This window comes from Balaenoptera physalus, assembly GCF_965194825.1.
Source record: "Balaenoptera physalus genome assembly, chromosome: 7".
NCBI classification, from domain to species: Eukaryota; Metazoa; Chordata; class Mammalia; order Artiodactyla; family Balaenopteridae; genus Balaenoptera; species Balaenoptera physalus.
This window is the reverse complement of record NC_138886.1, coordinates 76,432,725-76,453,918: the sequence shown is the minus strand read 5'-3', so window position 1 is coordinate 76,453,918 and position 21,194 is coordinate 76,432,725. Positions and strand designations below refer to the sequence as shown.

At 37.3% G+C, this 21,194-nt stretch overlaps 1 protein-coding gene across 5 annotated transcripts in view; it reads left to right on the top strand.

Annotated features, from left to right (window-relative positions):
* The window catches only part of LINGO2 (leucine rich repeat and Ig domain containing 2), a 1,218,611-nt gene that overhangs the window by 792,005 nt on the left and 405,412 nt on the right, over positions 1–21,194 (top strand). For 4 of the 5 annotated variants that reach the window (XM_082467575.1, XM_082467576.1, XM_082467578.1 and 1 more), the window contains one exon: positions 5,307–5,339. The exons of the other annotated variant lie outside the window; for it this stretch is intronic. The gene's annotated coding sequence lies outside the window, so the exon portion shown is untranslated. The remainder of the gene's footprint in view (positions 1–5,306; positions 5,340–21,194) is intronic. 5 annotated transcript variants of the gene reach the window in all.

The following is a 21,194-nucleotide window of genomic DNA, read 5'->3' as shown; positions in this document are numbered from 1 at the left end:
TCACCTAATTTCTGTCTGGTGACAGGGAAATTGGCACCAGGGCTAAGACTGTGTCCTACCTGTATATTGTCAGTGTCCGGTACATTTTAGAAACATTATATTTGCTTGAAACATATTTTCTAAATGAATGAATAAATGAATGAATGACTATCTCTTGAGGCAGGTGTCAGCAGACTTTTTCTGTAAGTGGTCATGTAGTAAATACATGTGGCTTGGTGGGCTGTGGGGTCTCTGTCACAACTACTTAACTCTGCTACTGTAGCAGTAAAACAGACATAAACAATGTGTAAATAAAGAGCATAGACTTGGTGGCCAGATTTGGCAGCCTGTAATTTGCTAACTTTTGTCTTAAGGCACAAGCCATCTTGACAGTTTTTAGTGTTCTTCCTCATGTTATCAATACTTAAAATATCTCTAGCTAAAATTTTATGATGCTTATTCAGATGTTCCAAAACAACTCTCATGCTTCCTCTGATCATGTTCAATTCTTTCAGCCATTTCCTATATTATTTTGATTTTCTTCCCTAACTTAGCCTTCGCCCATATTGTGTTCCATTTGTTTGTGGAGCTCATATAATCTGCTATCCAAAACCAAAAGCAATACTCCATATTGAAATGACAATGGGAAATTAATGCAGGCTCATTTCCTACCTTCCTCTCTATGCTACAGGTGTAATAATAAAGCTTGCCATGGTATTAGTGTATGGGGGAGACACATCACTTTGCCTGTTGATTCAGAACTCATACTGCAGCTCTATGCTCTTATCTAAACCATTCTATATTAAGTAGTGTTATCTAAACCATTCTACATTAAGTAGGAGAGGGGGTGGGGACTGAGTACAGAATCTCATATTTTTTATTATATTGCTCTTATTATATTTAAAAAAATGATATTAAGGACTAGTTTATAAATAATAAAACACCTATAATGATCCTCATCAAATGCATTGTGTTACCTTTAGTTCACCACTCAGTTAATTGTGATCTTTTTCCCATCCACTTCTCTTGCTCATTTTATCTTTCCATGTATGTAATCATTTACTCATGCCAAGATATTTATCAGTTGTTTCCCACATGCTGGTTACTATGCCAGGCACCAGAGACTCTTCCTCAAGGTAGAGCAAATATTTCCTGCCTCACTGTGGCAGGTTAGGTACGTTTCTTGGAATTTTCTTGTCTCAGTTTATCTGATTTTGTCTTGTGTTTATTTATCACACTAAGCACTTAATGCAGTATTGCTGTGGAATAACATGAGTAAACCAATCAGGCCAAGTATGTTTAAATAGAAGAGTGTAATGATGTCACCCAGAATTAAGAATAAGTGATGTGGAATTTCTTCAGGAACAGTTTCAAGAGACATAATGATTTCCAGACAAGAGACTACAGAGAGATGATGACCACTGAGTTGAACCATTCGCTGGTTGTAAAGTCCTAACTGCATTCTCTCAAAATTACATAGACTTAGGTAACTTCTGCATTCTGATTGTAAAGCTTGCCTGAAGTGATATTTTACTGGACTGTAAATTGTTCTGACTACATTTCATGACTGATAAAATCCTTACATTTATGGTAGAAAATGTAAGCCTTTGTTCTGTAACTAATCCTTTACGTTTTCTGAAACAGAGCTGCTTTGAATTTTTTTCCTAGAAAATGGCATGATTAAAAGTATACTGTTCTTTGAAAATAGGCTAGCATAATTAGGAATTTTGGTCAAACTAACCAAATTAGTCTTGACTTATATTTTATAGAATATATATACACACATATATGCATATATATGGGCGTATATATTTTAATATAATATTATAAATTAGTAAATATGTATATATATGTCTGTATCTACTAATTTATCTCAGTCTGGAATTCAAGGGGTATAAATATATTAGTTTAATGTTCCAATGGCAGTATAATTATAGCTATTGGGTAACACTGAAGAACGCTTTCTGACTTACAGGCTTAAACATATCATTATCAACTGTGTTTACTGTCTAGACAAAATTATGTTGAAAATTAGAGTAAACTGTTCTTTATGGGAGATGGGAAGATATAATGAATAGGATATGGACTTTAGAGCCAGTCATACCTGTATTCAGTTCTCATCTCCATGGCTTCTGGATTTTAGATTCTTGCTTTATGTCTGTTTTCTTGACAAACAGACTCTGAGATGGAGCTTTTGATGCAGGAAGTTTGTTGAGGAGTGTGCTTGGGATCAGTATTGTTATAGGTGTCCCGAATAGAGAAAGGGGGGCCTGGTCTTTGTACCCATCTATAGATCAGTCATTAGATATGAGCTGCCTGTGGGAAGGTGAATTATCTCGGGTAAAGCAGTTACCTTTGGTGGAAGGAAGAAAATTCCCAGAGAAGGAGTCAGCTGTGAGCCACCAGGAGACAACACTTCAGGCAGATGGGGGATGAGGGCCTTGTCCTGAAGGAGGATCTGGGTAATGTCCTGCAGCATTGGCTCTTCATACTTCATGTAATAAGTTTATTGCATCTTGGAACAGCTTCTTCAGGATTCTAGTGAGTCACCTTTTCTGGCAGAGCCTCCAAGAGGAAGGTTAGAACTACAGCCCCTGCCCGTGCAGCTAGTCTCAAGGCCACAGCTGATACCTATGGTCCTCCTATTGTTTTCTCTCTTCTCCCACACGTTTTAGAATTCCCTCATCCTTAGCCAGCACCTCTACTGATCTACATGGCTTACCTTGGGGGTGGAACAGGCCATTACTAAGGGGTCTGAACCCCTCCTCACCATTCCCTTCTTAGGCCACGGCTACTTCACTTGTCTATTTATTATCAAAAACAAGGAAATTCCAAGAAATTCCCTATAAATCACCTGGATACTAGAAATTCTTCCCTGCCCTCATTGTCCGACAGCCCCTCCTCCTGATCATCAGTTTTCCCTGATAGTATGATGACTCCTCTCCTTCCTGCTAGTCTCCTGGCACAAGGAACCCAACATGATTGGATGTAAGGTGTATCCTAAAGTTCAATGAGACCCCTACTGTGTCCTCTCATGGAAGCATCCTTCCTCTGAAAACCAGGATGTCTAGATTCACAAAGCCTAAATTTGTGGGACAGAAAGCACAAATTCCCCACTTAGGGCACTGGGAGTGATGCCAATTTCGACCACTTCTGCTTCCTCCCCTTGGTCTCTAGACTATGGATTCTATCTAGTAGGGATGCAGTACCAAAGAATGGTCATTGATTTAGTGTGTTTCCCACATCCTTTAAATGGCACCCGTCGTTGCAGCATGTCATCTCCAAGCTGGTGGTTCAGCCACACCTCCAAATGCTGTTCCATGTGTCTGTCAGGTCAGCAGCTTCTGGCTCACGCAGTATGTATCGGGATGAGTGGATCCCATGATTATATATCTATTGCTGACATCCAAAGTATTTCGGTCTAAGGTAATATTATGCAGTATCATGTACAGATGGATCAGATACTCTCTAGGTCCTTGGACCATGGTGCTGAACAAGACCCTACAGGCAGATAAGCAAACCCTTGTTTAGAATTGGTTTTAGTTCTAGGCAAAATGAATCACTACTCCTGAGGTGGAAGAGGTCCAATGTCATAATCAGCTTTCCATCAAGTGGCTGGTTGGTCTCCCCGAGGATTGCGCTTTAATTGAGGCTCAGCATTGATCTCTGTTACTATCTGGGTGGGCAGCTCTTCAGCCTTTCCACGTGTGGGGAAACAGAAATATATATTGATATTATGTGGCCTGTATGAAATAGATGCGCTCTACTGAAAGAACGAAGGGAAGGTTATTCTAAGGCTTAAAAAAGAAATATAGGAGGAGAATGGAACTTCTTGGGCAGGGGTCAGAAGCATAGTAAAGCTGAGAGAAGGACCAAGACTAGATCCTGGAAGTATTCAAGCTGCATAAGATGGTGGAAAGCCAGTGACTAGAATGTAGTCTACTAAAGAAATCACTAATTTATATATTTATTATTCTTCCTTTTTTAATTTCCTGTTTTGTTTGCCCTTAATTTCTGAGGTTCTGTTTAATCTTCATTTCTTTTTGATTGACTAGTCAATTTTGCAAGTTAAAAGAACAGAGAGCAACTTGGAAAATGTGGGAAAATTAATCACTTCAGGTGTAAATCGTTTTCCTTATTTGTAAAATGGAAGTAAAAATACTTGTCTTGGAGTGTTACGGGATATAAAAAAATATCTATAAAGTATTGTACATGGTAGGTCCTCAATCATTGCTTGTTAATGTTGAAAAAATCCTAAACAATCACTGCTGAATTCCTAAGGAAGAAAGGATAGGCCTCCCATCTTTGTTTGGGGCACTGGTTGTAGAGATCTGGCAAAGTGGAAATAAGGCAGATAGATAAGAAGAGTTAGTAGAGATCCACTTCCCATCTACCTAGGGGCTCACATAACTAGATTTTTCAGTGACTGACCTGGAATTTTGTTTCTTTTTCTAAATAGTATAATTTTGTGTTTATTTTGGGGTGTTCTTGATTTACTAGCTGTGTCATATTAGGTAAATTCCTCAATATTTCTGAACCTTATAAAATTGTGATAAAAAATATTAATTACCAGAATACATATCTGAGATCCCAACAGGATATTTTATTTCAGTGTTTTTCTCTCACCTCCTCATTCCTCAAAGAGAACAATGACTAGAAAACATTGGTTGGGTAAATACTGCATTATCATAATTACAATTTCCCTGAGAAAAGTGGCTTGCAGTTTGAATATTCAGCATCATAATTACAATTTCCATAAGGAATGTAGAACAGTTATTATAAACAACACAATAATCACTTGGTCCATAAGGGAGAACAGATTATCGGGGGGGAGTGAGGAGAAAGAAGAAACAAGAGCCTGTGTTCTAATCAGCATTCAAGAGTAAAAATTCAGAACCTGAGAATACATTGTAATAGTCTCTTAAAATACTCTTGTCTGAATTTATCGAACAATCTTATCATGATGGCGAATTTCCAAGGGTTGATTAAGTTCTGCCTGTGCTTTTTCCTTATATCTAATTTAGTTTTATCATTTTTATTAAACATCCTCCCTTTATCTTTCCTCATTGTCATTCATAATTGCTGTGCCCCCAAGAAATTTAAAAAAAAAGCAAACTCACAAAATAGAAAAAGCACAAAATATTTTAAAAACAGTTTAAGAGGAGAAAAAGTTTTATCAGAGTATTTCTCTCTTCACAGTTAAATGTATCTCCTTTGTCAAGGGAAAAAGGTAAAAGTTTTTTTTTAAATGCTCTTTTTACTGCTGTTGCCTTAATTGGCTTTCACTTAAATTTCCTTTTTTTTCCCTGTCTTTTTTATTTTTGTAGGTGAGATGAGCAAAACAGAATGCAGCTTTCAAGGTTGGTACTTTTCATGATGTTTTAAAACCTCTCGTTAATATGAAACAGAGTATGAAAAAAGCAGAGCAAAATATGTCCTTAGCTTTTCACAGAGAATGATTAGAGGACATTATGCTTTTATTTTCCTCACTCATGGATGGAAAAATACAACATAGATTGTTACAAAATGCAATATAGCAATCAAATATAATATCTGACTCAATACTTGACATAACTGTGAAATTGTAAATATTCAGTATTTTTCCACTTCATCCATTCATCATTCCATCCATCCACCATTCATATATATTTTCAGTGAATACTTATTACATACATATAATGTGCAAGACCCTGTCACCTGATTTTCCTCTCTTCATACTTTGTTTGGCTGACCGTCACCGTATTCCCAATCCCACACATTTTTCCAATGCTCCTTGATATCTCTGACAAAAAACCTTCACCTATTGTCACAGGTCTTCAATTTAACTTGCTGTATCTGATAAATGAGCCATGTTTCCACCACATTGCTCAGCTAATATATGCTCAGATATGTCTACTCCCAAATAATTGAGGTGAAGAGGAAACCATTAGTGTGACAATGAGAAAATGACTCCTCTCTACATAATAGTAAACTATATAATTTCTTTTACTATTGTGTGAGATGTATTACTATATATAGATTACTATCACATAGTTTAGTAGTAATCAATGTATAGTAATCTATAATATCAGTTATCTTTTCTCAAAATTCTAGTTGTAGTTCTTCTTTCCCTATACCTTTTAAGCAATCTTAAGACTTTCTGACCAAGAACAAATGTGTTACCATTATACATTTTAAACAAGCAAAGCATTCCAGACACACATGAAATGGCTCTTTGTAAGAATGGCAGTGGTAGATTGAAGCAAACTTCATGGGAAGCAAAGATTGAAAATTTTCTGCTGAGCATGGTTAGTAAATGGAAATTAATAGCAGAGTACTCATACTAACTTAAGATGGATAAATATTGTTTTAATTTGGAGGACTGTTTTATTTTAATGAGCATTATTACACTTACTTAAAAAAAGACTTTCTCATTTTCCTTACTAACATTGATTTCCCGTAAAGCATTTTTTAAAAATAAAGTCTTGAGGTCCTCAACAGAAAATTGTGCTACCAGAGAGGTTTTCAGAAACATAACTGTCATAATTGGGAAGGGACTCTAGTGACTATCTGCCAATCTAATTTGATTCATTTAATCTAAAGCAGTCTAAGTTATCTCAGCCATCAATCTATGTAATTATAATACATAATGGGAGGCAGTGAGTAGTGGTTGAGAAGTTGGGCTCTAAAATCAGAGTGCCTGAGTTTGAATCCTGTTTACCCATTTGTGTGTTGGGCCAGCTTGTTAACATCTCTAATCCCTGGTTTCTTCAGTTGTAAAATGAAAGAAATGAGACGACTTGCTTCATAAGGTTGTTGGGGAATAAATGAGATGATGTATTTACAAATCACGTTGGCATGTTGTAAGAACGCAGTAAATGGTAGTTGCCATTATTACTACTTCGCTATTATTACTGTTATTGTAAAGCGTTATTATTAGGGGCAGGCAACAGCTTCACTTCTCTGAAATAAACTTCTCTCAGGGACGTGATCTTTCATTTTCACCATCAGAGATGTATTCAGTATATGGTCACATTTTGTTGCATGTGAAAGTATAAATAACCTGGGATTGTCTATCAAATTATGCCATCTTCTTGTAGCAAACTGCGTCTACTTTTTTTCTAAATATAAGATTTTGATAAATATCACTAAGGTGAGGGAAGTCAGCAATTTGAGTGATTGCTGAGGGGGAGGAGAAGGGAATCAGTAGTAGCAAGGAGGAAGTCACTAGAAGGAGAGGTTTGGTGCCAACTTCCAAATCTTGCTCAGATGGAAACTGGCATTGTCTGTGCCTTTGTGTGCAGAGAGTGCCTTCGCTCATGGTGATGTGAGGCTTGACATATGGAGGGGAGGTTGCTGCAGATTGGTGAGAGAGAGGAAACCTTCAGGAAAGGTTGGCAGTCATTCTTCCATGGCAATAAAAGTGGTAGGAAATCTGCAGGGCAGAGCAGAAGAGCAATATAAAGGGATGCAACTAGAGCCCCTTCCTCTTGGTGAGATCTGCAGAGTGCTTTGTGTATGTATCGTCCGTGTACGTTAGAGTAGAAGAGGAAAGCCATCCCTCCCTCTGTTGAGACTGGTCAGTGATCCCAGACCAGGTCGCCAATATGCAAAGGCCATCCAGCAGCAGCCTCTTGGTGCTGGAGCTTGTGGTGAGCCCAAAGGCAAAGGGGTCTGAGTGAAAAGATCCTACTTTGTTCAGCCTCTCTGGGTGAGGCATCAGACACTTCAGAGTCCACTAGACTGGGGGCATAAGGAAGGGGAGGAAGGGAGATTTGCCAGCTTCCCACCCAAGCCCTTGGATTTATTTTGACACATGCTCTGGCAGGTATGTAAACATGTTAAACTTCGACTTTTTATAGGGAAAGAGCCCCATCTGATCCAATGGGGAAAAAATGGCACTTCTAATTCAGTGTCATAGAAATTGCTAGGTATTTCATAATCCAAGTAAAGCAGGATAGTACTAAAATTTCTTAATCTGGCCTCTGAGTTAGTAGAATCCAAAACCTAATTTATAAACACACCTAGATGAAGGGGTATAGTGCAGCTCTGCAACAGCGAGTGTTCTTACCCATAAGGGTCTGAAACATCACTGGGTTGACATGTAATTATGGTCTCCAGACTGACTCCACAGTAAATGGTAAAACAATTATCTCTAATCCAGTGAAAAGTACAATGGTTAATAAGAAATTAAAAGAAAATAATCTTGATGGTTCCAGACCCACCTCCAGCAAATACTTACATATTTCATTGAACCTACCTATGACACCCAGTCTTTTCCTACATTATCCAATGGGTACTCTGCCACTTATATACACTGTAGATGTTTCGAATGGCTTGTGCTATCCACTGCAGGTCTACTCATACCCTTCTGGTGAAAGGAAATCGCAATTACAGACTTGTAGATCTACAAAATACTTTAACTAATATTCATTTTAGCTTTTCGTTTCTTCAAATAATGAAATTCAGGCTCACAGAAGTTAAGCAAACTGTCCTAAGTCATAGAATGACTAGTGTCCAAATAAGGACCACAATCACATTGCTTTACTCATTCCTTACCATGGACCACCCCAGACTGCTTGATGAATAAGATAGGAAGGTCTTGTTTGGGATGGAAACTATGTCTGAAACACTGCGTTCTGTACCATCCTGTTGCCTGACATTGTCATTCACCTTCCATTGTTAAGTCCTTCTCAAAGGGTCTTACTCCCCTGACTATATCAAGAATTCCATAAGGGTGGAGCTCATGGCTTTGATTTCTTTGTATTTTTACCATATTTATAAGGTTATAAATAAGGAAATATTGTACAGTTTATTTTGATTCTAAGCCTTGTCAAGAGCACTGAACCCCTCCCTGTCTTCTTCAGTGAGTTCCATTTACATTATTTGTAGAAGAGCCTCCCCCACGAAGGTGACCAGAAAGCAAACAAATATGACTGTGTTTTGTTTTGGGTTTAGGGCTGTTTTGAGGTTTGGTTTTTTTTTCCAACTCTGCTACAGGATTAGAGCAATGGATAGACCCTAATCCATTCCATTTAGCTGGGTTTACTTGGGCTTAATGATTTACATGCTAAACCATTTGAGGGACTGTTGAGGACAGAGAAAGCCTATTGAAAATGTGAATATATGTTTGAGCAGATAGCAAGCAGGGTCCAGAGGCTAAATATTAGAATGAATGGACTCATTTTTTTAAATACAGGAGAAAGGTTACAAATAAAAAAAAAACTAATTTCCTTTTTATTACAGATTCTAAACCTAATTTCCCTTTGTCTTTCCTGTGTATCTGAAAATAGGATGTAGGTCTTATTTCCATGTCAGAGCTCTTTAATATTTTCACACTGGGAGTGTTGTGTTTGGATTTGAGTACCACAAATTTAGAAGGCTATAAAAAACCTATTTTGCTCTGCTTCTAAATAGGGTGTCATTCAAAAAGCACAGATTAGATAATGATTATTAATTAAAGAGAATTCTAATATTCACTTGACTCTTTCATAGATCATTTAAGGTAATCAGATTTATAACTCACAGAAACCCTTTCCATAATTCCCTTTCTCCATCTCTCCATTTATTTACACCATGCAATATTTTGAATCTTCTCACATGTCAAAACATTAAACTTCCCTTATGCCCCAGTTCTTGCAGTTTTGTTGTGTATATCGCTTTCCCCTTTTCCAACATTTTATTATGTAGTTAAACCTAGTCTCTCTGCCTAAAACCTTCCCTCTGTCTCTCTCATCATTCTCATTTTATCTTGACACATTGTCCAGATTTTTCAATGAGAGAAACTAAAAACAAGGCAGATTGTGGAAATGCTAAGGGTACTCACATGTTAGTAAATCTTGTCCCAGCCATATATATTCTGTATATTAATATACATATATGCATATACAGTATGTGTACACTTATATACATGTACGGTAATGAGGATGGTGATGGACTCAAAATTATGCTATTAGTAGCAGTTAGGCCGAGGCAGTATGCATAGTGGACAGAGAAATGGATTCACTTATAGTTGAATTCGGTGATGAGGCATTATTAGGGTATTACTATTATTATAGCATTGCTAAATTTAAATGTACTTTTTAATATTAGCAATTGTGTAATTTACTCTAGCTTTAAATCCTGGTCTCACCTTGGGAAGACCTTGGGAAATTTTTCTCCTTTCTTGTTATTTTTTCCTGGTTTGTTTGCTTATTTATTGATTTTTATTTTTATTTTCTTCATAAAGGAGCTGAGTCAAGTGAACGATCCCAGTTTAACATGTGACAAAAAGCAATGAGTCCTCCAACATCCATTTCCATTTCGCTCTTGAAGGAGCTGCAAAGTGTGTTAACATTTTTGTTTTCAAATATCTGAAGGAGTCTCAGGGGGAAGAGAGGTGTGATTAAGCTGTGGTGCCAAGTGATAATATAAGAAGCCAGAAGGCTCAAGGAAGCATATCCAGCTCATTGTAAGGAGGAAGGTTACTATAAAACATGCTGTCCCAAAGCACAGGTAACTTGTAAGTTCCCCCATGGTAGTCTTTCCAGCATAGCCTGAAGATCATGTAATAGGGGTGAAATATAGAGGAAATGCTAAAATTGAGGGGTCAGCCAGGTAACGTTCCAGGTTCTTCTTTCCTACAGACCTGATAATGCTATATCCTGTGTCTACTCCAGAAATGCAGAGACCACCAGTGAAGCACTCCGTAATTATTATTAGTGCAGTGGCTGCAGAGATTACAAGAGAAGGCAACAGGCTTTGACTGCTTTAAGCAGAAAGAAAAATATAAAAAGCAGATTTGCAGCAATCTCAGCCAAATTTGACCCCAGATTTAACAGTGGGAAAAAGTTCAAAGACCCGCATGAACTTCAAGGGAGAGCTTCTAACATCTCATTTGAAAGCAGTGCAGCTCTCCTGGAAAAGGACTGACTCAGGGCTCATTTTTACTATGGAATCTATGCTTTCCTCGTCACACAAGCAGACCCTGATTTATATATATCCTCTGCCTGGGCATATCCTTCTTTTCTCTCTTCCTTTTGTTTCTTAGCCTTCTGGGTTAGTCTCAAACTAGGTGCATTTCCCATAGGCCGAACAGGAAGGAAAAACAGAAAATACTCCTGACTGATGGGAACTTTGCTCTTAGCTCTTGTTCTGATTCTTTAACTCTGAAAGGGAAGATTAAACTCCCACACAGGTGAAAAAACCCTACCCCAAACTACTCTTCACTTCCTGTGGCCTCATCTCCCTGCCCTCCCCAGCTTAGCTTTCTCCCAAGTCCCTTCAATTACCCTCCTTCTCCTCCCCTGCTACCTCTGCATCAACCCTCACCCAGGCCAGCCGGAAGCCCTTTTTAGGATAACACTGTGGCTCCAGCATCGTGTATCATAGGATGTTGCAGATTTGCCTTCTAGTAATGGTCCTTCTTGTTTCACTATGAAGCCTGTTTGAAGATAGGGACCACCTCTGCGGCCCAGATCCAGCTCTTAGCTTTGAGCCATATTTCTATTGGCCATCTCATTCCTAGGCAATTAATTCCAGTTAATTAATTCCAATTAATTTTCACATTCTGATCCAAGTGGCGTTCAATCTTCTGTCCTATTCTTCTCCTACCAAACTACCTTTGTTCCAGCCACACTAAGCTCTTCACATTCTCTCTCTATTAAGAATGCCCTTCCTGCTTATCTCCTCCCTGGCACACACTGACTAGTGGAACTCAAATATCTCTTCCTCCTCTGTGAAATCTTCTCATACTTTCCTATTCAAACTTAGACAGGAATGTCTGTGTGTTCCCAGGACATTTGGCTCATACTTACATCACAGCACTTAACATGTTGTGTTACAATTTATGTTTTTGTAAGTTTACCTTCCCTACTTGTTCTCCCAAATAAAAGCATCCTTTTTCTTTTTGGTATTCACAGTACCTAGCGTAGTGTGTGATTCGTAGCAAGAATTCGATAGATGTTATTTGAATGAATGAAATAAATAAGTAAATGAATGAGAATATATACTATAATGTGTGCCTTTTTAAACAACTGATCTAGAGAATTAGCTGCTAACAGAGAAAGCTTCAGTAAGCATCTTGAACATCTGGACAATTGTAATGCGAAATATTTACTTAGAAGGCAAAGAGATGGTTGTTTTTCCCTGAGGAAATATAAAAGAATTTTTGTTTCTAGGAAAATTACATTGAAAAACAACCTATCTACAGTACAAGAGATTAAGTTTGTATCTTCGGGGACATTCTCTTGTCTTTTTATATTACAAGAGTGAACAAGATTTAAACCATGCTGCCAGTGTGATGATGTTGCCAGACAGCTAATAAAGAGGAAGATTAGAGAGTTGTATAAAGTGGCAGGTGCCTCGGCTGAGTCCCCGTCTTAGACATTAAACACAGAACAAAGTGACGCTGTTTCCTGAGGACCACCAAAAGTGCTTGATGGCAGCTTCAGAGCATGGCGGCATTTTGACTGTGGTATTCATCTTACCTTGTATCCCAGTTTGGAAACAATCTAGAGGAAAAATGAAGCAAACAGCAGTAGATGGTTCTCAGAACAGAGAGACAGTATCTTTACAAAACCAAACTCTTGCACAAAAGAATGAAAAATTATTTCCACTTAATCATTGACCATACATCCTTTGCTCTCATAAAATAGACTATAACATCTAATCACGTAGAGCATCTCAAAGAGTCAGAGGGAGCCTACATTCTACAGTTCACTTTATATTTCGGTCTCTCAGGGAGCTTAGAATTACTGCTATTTTAAGATAGAAGAGAAGTGAAGTGGGTGATATTTCTCCTGGTGAATGTGACCATGAGCAAATACAGAAAATACATTTTTGTACCTAATGAACATAATTACAACAAATATTTCCTCTTTTGAGCTTTCAACAACAAAAAGGCAATTACAAAACCATCTCCTATTTGGGGATAAAGGCAGTGCTGGAAACGTAGTGTGAATATGAGCTAGAAAAGAAGCGCAAAGCAAAGAGACAGGCGCAGATTATACAATAGAGAAGGGTCTGGGTTTAGAAAGGAAGAAAGGAGAGAAACATTTCTCAGCACTTACTAAGTGCTGAGCATTGTGCTAAGTGCTTTGCAAAGAATACATCATTTTATATCTTTGTCTAATGTGAATAATATGAAGGTAACAAAATATCACTGTGTATAGTATAAAACATTATTGTAGGTAAAAATTATCTTATATATAAGGCATTAATATCTGTAGAAGAGTTTTCCAGTTTATACCAAAGAAACTCAAACACATCATATAATGTTGGACATATTTTCAGGACTTAGGCTTGGGAGCCAAATCCAGGAGTTCAATTTCTTTACAGGATAAGAAGCTGAGTTTAAAAAGGGTGCAAAAACCCCCTAGCCTTCAAGATGTAGGTATGGATGTAGATATAGATATAGATATAGATATATAGATATAGCATGTATAGAATTGCCTAATATATTCCAATCACATGCTAATTATCATATAATAAAATATTTTAAAATGTTCTGCTTAAATCTATACAAAAGTAATTGTCAACCTCAAAGTTATCTAATGAATATAGAAGTCTCAGAAATTGATCATGAAGACAATAGTAGAATTGTTCTTAATGTACAGTTTGTCTGAAATAAAGATTTTTTTCAAGTGAACATATCCATGTAGCCTTGTCTAACTAGCTAATGTTAGTGAATTCCCAGATTGGTGGGGGTGATTAATTTGTGATCCTATCAGAGGACAAATAATAATAAATCCCTTGTGTTCTACTTTTTATAACTGGTTGTACTGAGTTTCTTCATATTTCTAAAGAAACTCAAACCTCTGTTAGTGTGAGTATTACCTGAAGGCTTGTTATTGAGAGCCAGAGATAATCCAGGACTTGAAAGACATGTCCTCATGTCCTGGATTGGCTCAAATCAAATTACATCCCAGCACAGGGGCTGTGCACTGACCCTTCCTTTTAAACGATGGCTGATTCAGCCTGGTTTTCTGGTTTACTCACACACCATTTCTTTTCTCGATTTTCTCATCTTTGCTTCAGTTCTCCTTCTCAAAGGACTATTGCTTATGTCTCATGGTTATTTCACTTATCATTTTTCTGGGATTCAGCAGAATATAAACTCTGGAGATGAACTATCTAGGATTGAATCCCAGTATTTTTACTTACTGTGCTCATCTTTGGATGAGTTGCTTAAAATCTCTAAACTTGAGTTTCTTTGTCCATAAAATGGAGAATGCATCCTAAGACTTTTGTGAATCGTAAATAAGATAATCCGTTTATCATGCGTGATGTGCAGCAGATACTCGGTTGGTATTACTACTATAATTATGATTACACTGGGATAGGGGAAGAGATGTGGATGTAGCTTCCAACTTGTAGACTTCCTTTGAACTTTGACCATATGGTTAAGCACTTCCCTTGAGTTCTGACTTAGAAAATGAAATGCAACAGACAACTTTTTTTTGCTCAGATCTGCGAGAATTAGAACCAAAGTAATATTGTCCTAATTAAAAAAAAAAAACAAAAAACTTTTCAGATCACTTTTAATTTATCTTAGCTGCTAAAAGAGTAGAGTCCAATTCAAAGCCAAGTGCCTTTTCTTAAAGGATTGGTTTTTCTATTCGGGTTCTTCTGTTACTCAGTCTTTGTTCTTGGTTTATTTATAATTTGTACTATGTTCAGTTGTATTTGACTTCTGTGTTCCCTCAAATCCTTTTGAAACAAAACAACAAAATCCTTACTCAAGCCCCCAGAAGTGCCCTCTCTCCCTCTCTCTCTCTCTCTCCCTCTCTGTAGCAAGACTATCCACTTACTTTGATCTATACCGGTTCCCTGGGGACCTTTTGAATATTGCATATTCCCATGCCCAGCTCCAGACGTTCTACGTCTGTACAAAGTGGAGCCAGAAATCTGTATTTTTTAACAAATACTATTCACCCAGGAAATTGAGATGTAGGTGATACTCTATTGCTCTTGAAGAAGCAAATAGGGAAGAGATGGACATGAGTCTGGCTTCTAAAGCAGACCCAATCACTATATGTGTGACCTTTGAAAAATCACTCAACCTAAGATTCAGTTTCTTCATCTTTATAAGATATGGAAATCTATAAAAGTCTGTTCTACCTGACTCATAAAGTTACTATAAAAATAAATGAAATAATATGTGCAATGGGAAGAAAAAATCTATTAAATGATTAAATAACCATCTAGTTTCACAGTCTAGGAAAGGAGCAAAATAACTGCAGAGGCAGATAGCTTTTTGGTTTGAAACTCAAGCCCCTAAGCTGTGACCTCTGCTCCAGGTAGAACAGATATAGGAGATCTAGAATAGTGTGTTAGATCATGGGTCATGAATTGTAAGGAGACTGTGAAATCAGTTTGGTGGTGGCTCCACCATTTTTTTTTTTAATTGTATAATTTTTAAATGTTACTTTCCATTTACAGTCATCACAAAATATTGGCTCTATTCCCCATATTCTACAATACACCCTTGAGCCTACCTTACATCCAGTAGTTTGTACCTCCCAGGCCTCCACCCCTATATTGCCCCTCCCCCCAGTCTCCCCACTGATAACCACTAGTTTGTTCTCGATATCTGTGAGTCTGCTTCTTTTTTTCTTGTATTCACTAGTTTGTTGTATTTTTTAGATTCCATATACAAGTGATATCATACAGTATTTGTCTTTCTCTGTCTTATTTCACTTAGCATAATGCCCTCCAAGTCCATACACATTGCTACAAATGGCAAATTTTCATTATTTTTAATAGCTGAGTAGTATTCCATTGTGTGTGTGTGTGTGTGTATGTGTGTGTACACATACCACGTCTTATGTATCCATTCATCTGTTGATGGACACTTAAGTTGCTTCTATATCTTGGCAATTGTAAATAATGCTGCTATGAACATTGCGGGGGCGGGGAACGTGTATCTCTTCAAATTAGTGTTTTCAATTTTTTCAGATATATGCCCAGGAATACAATTGCTGGGTCATATGGTAGTTCTATTTTTAGTTTTTTGAGAAACCGCCATACTGTTTTCCACAGTGGCTGCACCAATTTACGTTCCCACCAACAGTGTATGAGGGGTCCCTTTTCTCCACATCCTCACCAACATTGGTTATTTGTGGTCTTTTTGATGATAGCCATTCTGACTGGAATAGAATGGATAGGATAGGATAGGACAAAACAGGACAGGCCAGGACAGAACAGGATAGGGTAAGATAGGACAGAATAGGATAGGGTAAGACAGGATAGAAAAAACCATAGCACATTGCCCATAGGAAAAAGAAGTTTAAACTAAGGTGTCTAATATTTAAATCTGGTTGGTTTTGTGCCATCCTATATCTCTACCTCCAACACCCCACTAGCTTATCCCTATATATTCTGATTGTGTTTGGAAATCATACTTAGGAATGAGGAATGTGAAGTAGTGGCCAGCATGGTGGGCGAGGGGGAGAAGAAAAACTGCAAGCAGACAGCATTCATGGGTGAGATTGTGTGAGGGAATAGGAAATATAGAGAGAAGGACGGGAGAATATGTGCATCTCTAATACCCTCAAAAACCTGGAAGGCACTAGACTTCTCAGATCATGTAGAAAGAAGTTTTGGAGCAGCTTCATTTGATTTTTTTTAAAAAAAAAAACAATGATCTTAGAAAGTCAGTGGAGGTGGGCAACCAGTTTGTGTAGCAAGCTTTGTAAACTACAAAGCACACTACACAGGGAAGATAGTACTTTGCAGAGTTACTTGCTACTTGGTGTACCCCCTACTCTTCTATTCCCCAACTACCTCTACTGAAACCAAAGTCTAAGGTTATCATAAACGATAAAGCCTTTCCCTTGTTGCCAGGTTAAAGGAGTGATGCTCTAACATATGAAAGTGAACCTTGAAATTCATGTTTTCCCCTTTTAACAAAAAACATTGCCCTACTTAGTAGCTAGTTATAGTTAAAATCATATATTTTATGCACTATTTAGTAGTTACATTATTGATCACCATTTTGTGAGCTCATATCATGTGCTAAATTTTGTGCTAAGTAGGTTACAGCTACAATCTCTTCTAGAATGCTAGGAGAAAAATTTTAGTGTGTGTGCTTTATAGATGATCTTCCTGAAGCTGAGAGAAATTAAATAATTAACTTCAATCCACATGAGTAGCAAATGACAGAAGCAGAATTTATACCTAGGTGTCTGCACTCATGTACCTCACTGCCTCAGCTCCTAGAGTGAACCAATGCTTGTGGGCCAGTTTTGAAAGGTCATCACCATACAGAACATTGATTCTAAGAGGGAAGTGTGCCTGCGAAGTCAAGCAGTTAGGCTAAACAAGCATTGTGCATTACCATCAGCCTTTGCCGAAAAGGCTCAGTGTCTCAATATCTTCATTTTATAACTATATGCATTGTGAATGCATCGTGCCTTTTCTCCTGTAGATCCTAAAGGAACGTGGGGAAAAAAGCAACTATGTATTATTCTCTTTTAGATATTAATTTTGCAGCATGCTCCATAAATCTGTTTGCATTCTGTCACCCAAAGGGAAGTGATTGAGATGAAAAGAGCATCATGCAAAAAATGTATTTCTGATTGTACAGGGAGTATAGTTAGAAAATGAATTGTTTCATATATTTTTGGAATCTCAGAGCCAGGGTTAGGGCAGGTGTGAGTGGGTCTAGGGGAGAGGGTGTTACTCTGGGATCGATGTGTTTTCAGTTTGTTTGTTTTGCATTTGGTAATCATGAGGGTTGATGTTAATTTGATCCAGAAATTATGCTATATGGAAGGAAGTTTCCCTTGGAGAGAGTCTAGTTTCCTGTGGGCAACTTATGCCCAGAATCTATTTGCTGTGTGCATCCTTGTGAGGGCTGAGATGAAAGAATGAGGCAGCTGTGACTGGCTTTCAGAACTGTGAGAATCTGGGGGACTTGTTCCCCAGTTCACCCCCACCTTGCCTGGCAGAGAGCAGTTTGCTCGCCCCCTATTCAAACCAAGCATTGTGCAGAGGTGCAGGAGATGGCCTCCCTCAGTCCCTGCTTTTGGAAGTAAAGTTTTGGGTTAGGTAGAGGATACAGGCAACAGAATTGCTGATTTTCAAGGGCATCTAGCATATGAAAATTTGCATTCTGCGATTCTCCTCTCTCTCTCCCTAGTGTCACAGAACAATCTGGAATTAGCAAGCCTTGACAACAGCTAATGAAAATGAACAGATCATGCAGATTCCCCTTTTGCAGCATTGGATTCAGTCTTTACAAGACAGGCAAATCAGCCCAAATAACCTCTTTTTTGAATGGATAAAAAAACTTCTTAGCCTTGAGCAGTTGTGTACTAAGAGAGTCACCTAAAGAAGATGGGCTGTCGTAATGACAATAATACCTAAGACCTATGGAGGGTGTACTTTTGTGCCAGGCATGTCATCTTCACATCAGCCCAATGACACGGGCATCACCACCTCCACCACATTCGTCAGCATCTTCCTCATAGTATAAATGAGGAAACTAAAGCACAAAGAGGTTACATTTTCTGGCTGTGGCCCATGAACTTGATGCAGGTGTTGTGGGCCCCCTTAGCTCTCTCCTTTGTCCGAGTAAAAACTTCAAGGTGCATCTTTGAATTCTGAGCTGCCTTGCTACAATGCTCGCCTCCCGAAACCCATGGAATAGGGCTTGGTTACATTTCATCACATGCTGCCACAGTATCTGGTGAACTATTATTTCCACTCCTGACTGAGCAGTTAAAAACTAATGATTTAGAATCTACTATGAGTTAGGTACTGTCATATATGATGAGAGATATTGCTTTGTGGCTGAGGTGAACCTGGGGACCAGGCTGCCTTGATTGGAATTCACTTCCTAGTAGTGACCCTGGAAAAGTAATTTAACTTCATATGTTTCAGTTTTTTCATCTAAAACTGGAGATAATAATAATACCTTCCACACAGGGTTGTTGTGGGGATTAAATGAGTTAATTAATGCAAATCAATTAAAATAGTGCCTGGCACAAAGTAAGAGCTCAATAACTTTTACTATTATAGTTATTAGTATTCTGTTTTTCAAGCTAAAAAGAGGAAAATGGTTTTGATGTAGTTTTAATAGTCTAGTCTCCTTTCATAAAAAGGATACATTCAGAGTAATTCATTTAGTCTTCATCTCTAACCCGAATCCTAATCCTAACCCTTTTTTTGGAGAGAGAAATGAATTACTCTGAAGATATCCTTTTTATGAAATTAGTTGAGATTTTAAAACATGAATAAAAATACCTCCAAATGTTAAAGGCTTTAATTAAGTTACTCTTTTGTGTCCAAGGAATTCATAGACAATATACTTTAATTCCTTAATTTATTTACTTGATATAAATAATTAATTTAATTGATATAGCTAATATGAATTGATTCCCTAATGGATGCTGGGAACAATTAGTGAAAAAATCGTGCACAAAATTTAGAGAATCCTTGCTCCACTTGTTCCCCATCCTTGTTCCCCACTCTTTTCTACTCGACGTCTTTTTAAAAACATTACTTGAAATTATAACTAGCACTGAACCTGTCTGTGAGTGATGCTGTAAAATACAAGACAAATGATACTTCATTATTGATTGAAATATCATCTACTACGTTTATGCAGTTCATTTGTTCAGAGTAAAAAGTATCATTATCTAAAATGAAAATGTTGCTATATGATTATCTGCACCCCAATTCTTGCTTATATTAAATGGTTATAATAGTTTATAATAAAAGAGATGTCTCACTTTTAAAACACAACACATTTAGGATTCTATTTGGGGGTGAATATTTGTTATATGCCAAAACCAGCATGTCTGTGATATATGTTTCCATAGTGCTTCTAACACTTAATATTTGTTCTTCTAAATTCATCACAGCATATACCATGTAATGAAGTTATATCTTTGAGAAGACCAAGGAGTAGCTGTCCCTCAAAGTAAAATACTGATTTATTGATTTTTTTTTTTGCTTTACTTATGTAGCTGAAAGACTTCTAGAGGTTTAACCAGTAAAAGACTGTATTTTGCAATTGTTCCCATTTTACAGACTATTAATTTAAAGCCTGTAGGATAAGTAAGTTCAACTCACTTTGCAAGCTTGAAAGAGCTATACATTAGAAGGCTTAATAGACTTCGTCTGTTTTAACCACTAAGGGAAATTAATCACATAGGAGCCTAGATATGGATATTTTAAAAATTAATTAACAATTTGTCTTCAAAGTTAGCACTTTTAAAATTCTTGGAGCAGTTTTTATCCCCTCCTTCCATATTTTTGTTCCAAGAAATAATGTTATCACTCAGTGGAAGAGAAAGTAAACTCATCCATTGTTTCTCCAGAGGTTAGAAATAGGATCCAGTAGTAAGAGCTTCTGGGAGAAATATTTCAGCTCAATAGAAGAATGAGCTTTCTGATAATTAGAGCTGTCTCTAAGTACATACTAGTATTATATATAATCAGATTGTTGTTTTGTTTTGTTTTTTTAATTTTGTCACATAGCCCAAAATGTTGTAGTTTAAAATCTGGTTGGGGAAACACTCCAGCCATTTGTTAAAAGTCTCCATGGTCCTAAGCTATTCTTGTATCTCTGTATTACTAAATCAATTATAAAAAATTGCTTTTTTAATAACCAAATTATATGTTGGCTCATTGACCATTATTGCAGTGAGTTTGTAGGTCACATTTGGAAATATGGAGGGTTTGTTGTTGTTGGAAATATTGTTTTTTCATAAACGGACATAGTGTGTCCCACCAAAAAAAAAAAAAAACAAAACTGACAAACAGTGGAGTAATGACTATCTGTCACTGGGGTTATTCAAGCAGAGACTGGGTGATTATTACTTAGGATGTGGTACAAGAGATAACTCTAGTGAGAGGCCATTTGATTAAATGATTTCCAAATTGTCTTACAACTCTAGCATTTTGCTTTTGAATGTGGAAGTTCTTGTCTAGCCTAAAATTATTTTCCACAAAGAAACAATTGCATAGTGTAGTACATAAAAGCATCAATTTTATGATAAAACAGACCTGGGATTTTGTCTTTGCTGCCAACAACTAGCTGAGTGACTTATTCAACTTATTCAACTTTCTCATGAACAGTTTGTATAGCTGCAAAAGAAGCATCATATCTAATCAGTGAGTGGTATGGACTGAGTGCATGTGTAGCAAGTGTTCGTAATGTGCCTTGGGTCTGGGTCTAAAGACCTGGGAGGCTGTGTCTTTCAGAGGAGCTAAAGAGAAATGATTGAGAAATGAACTCTAATGGGAAC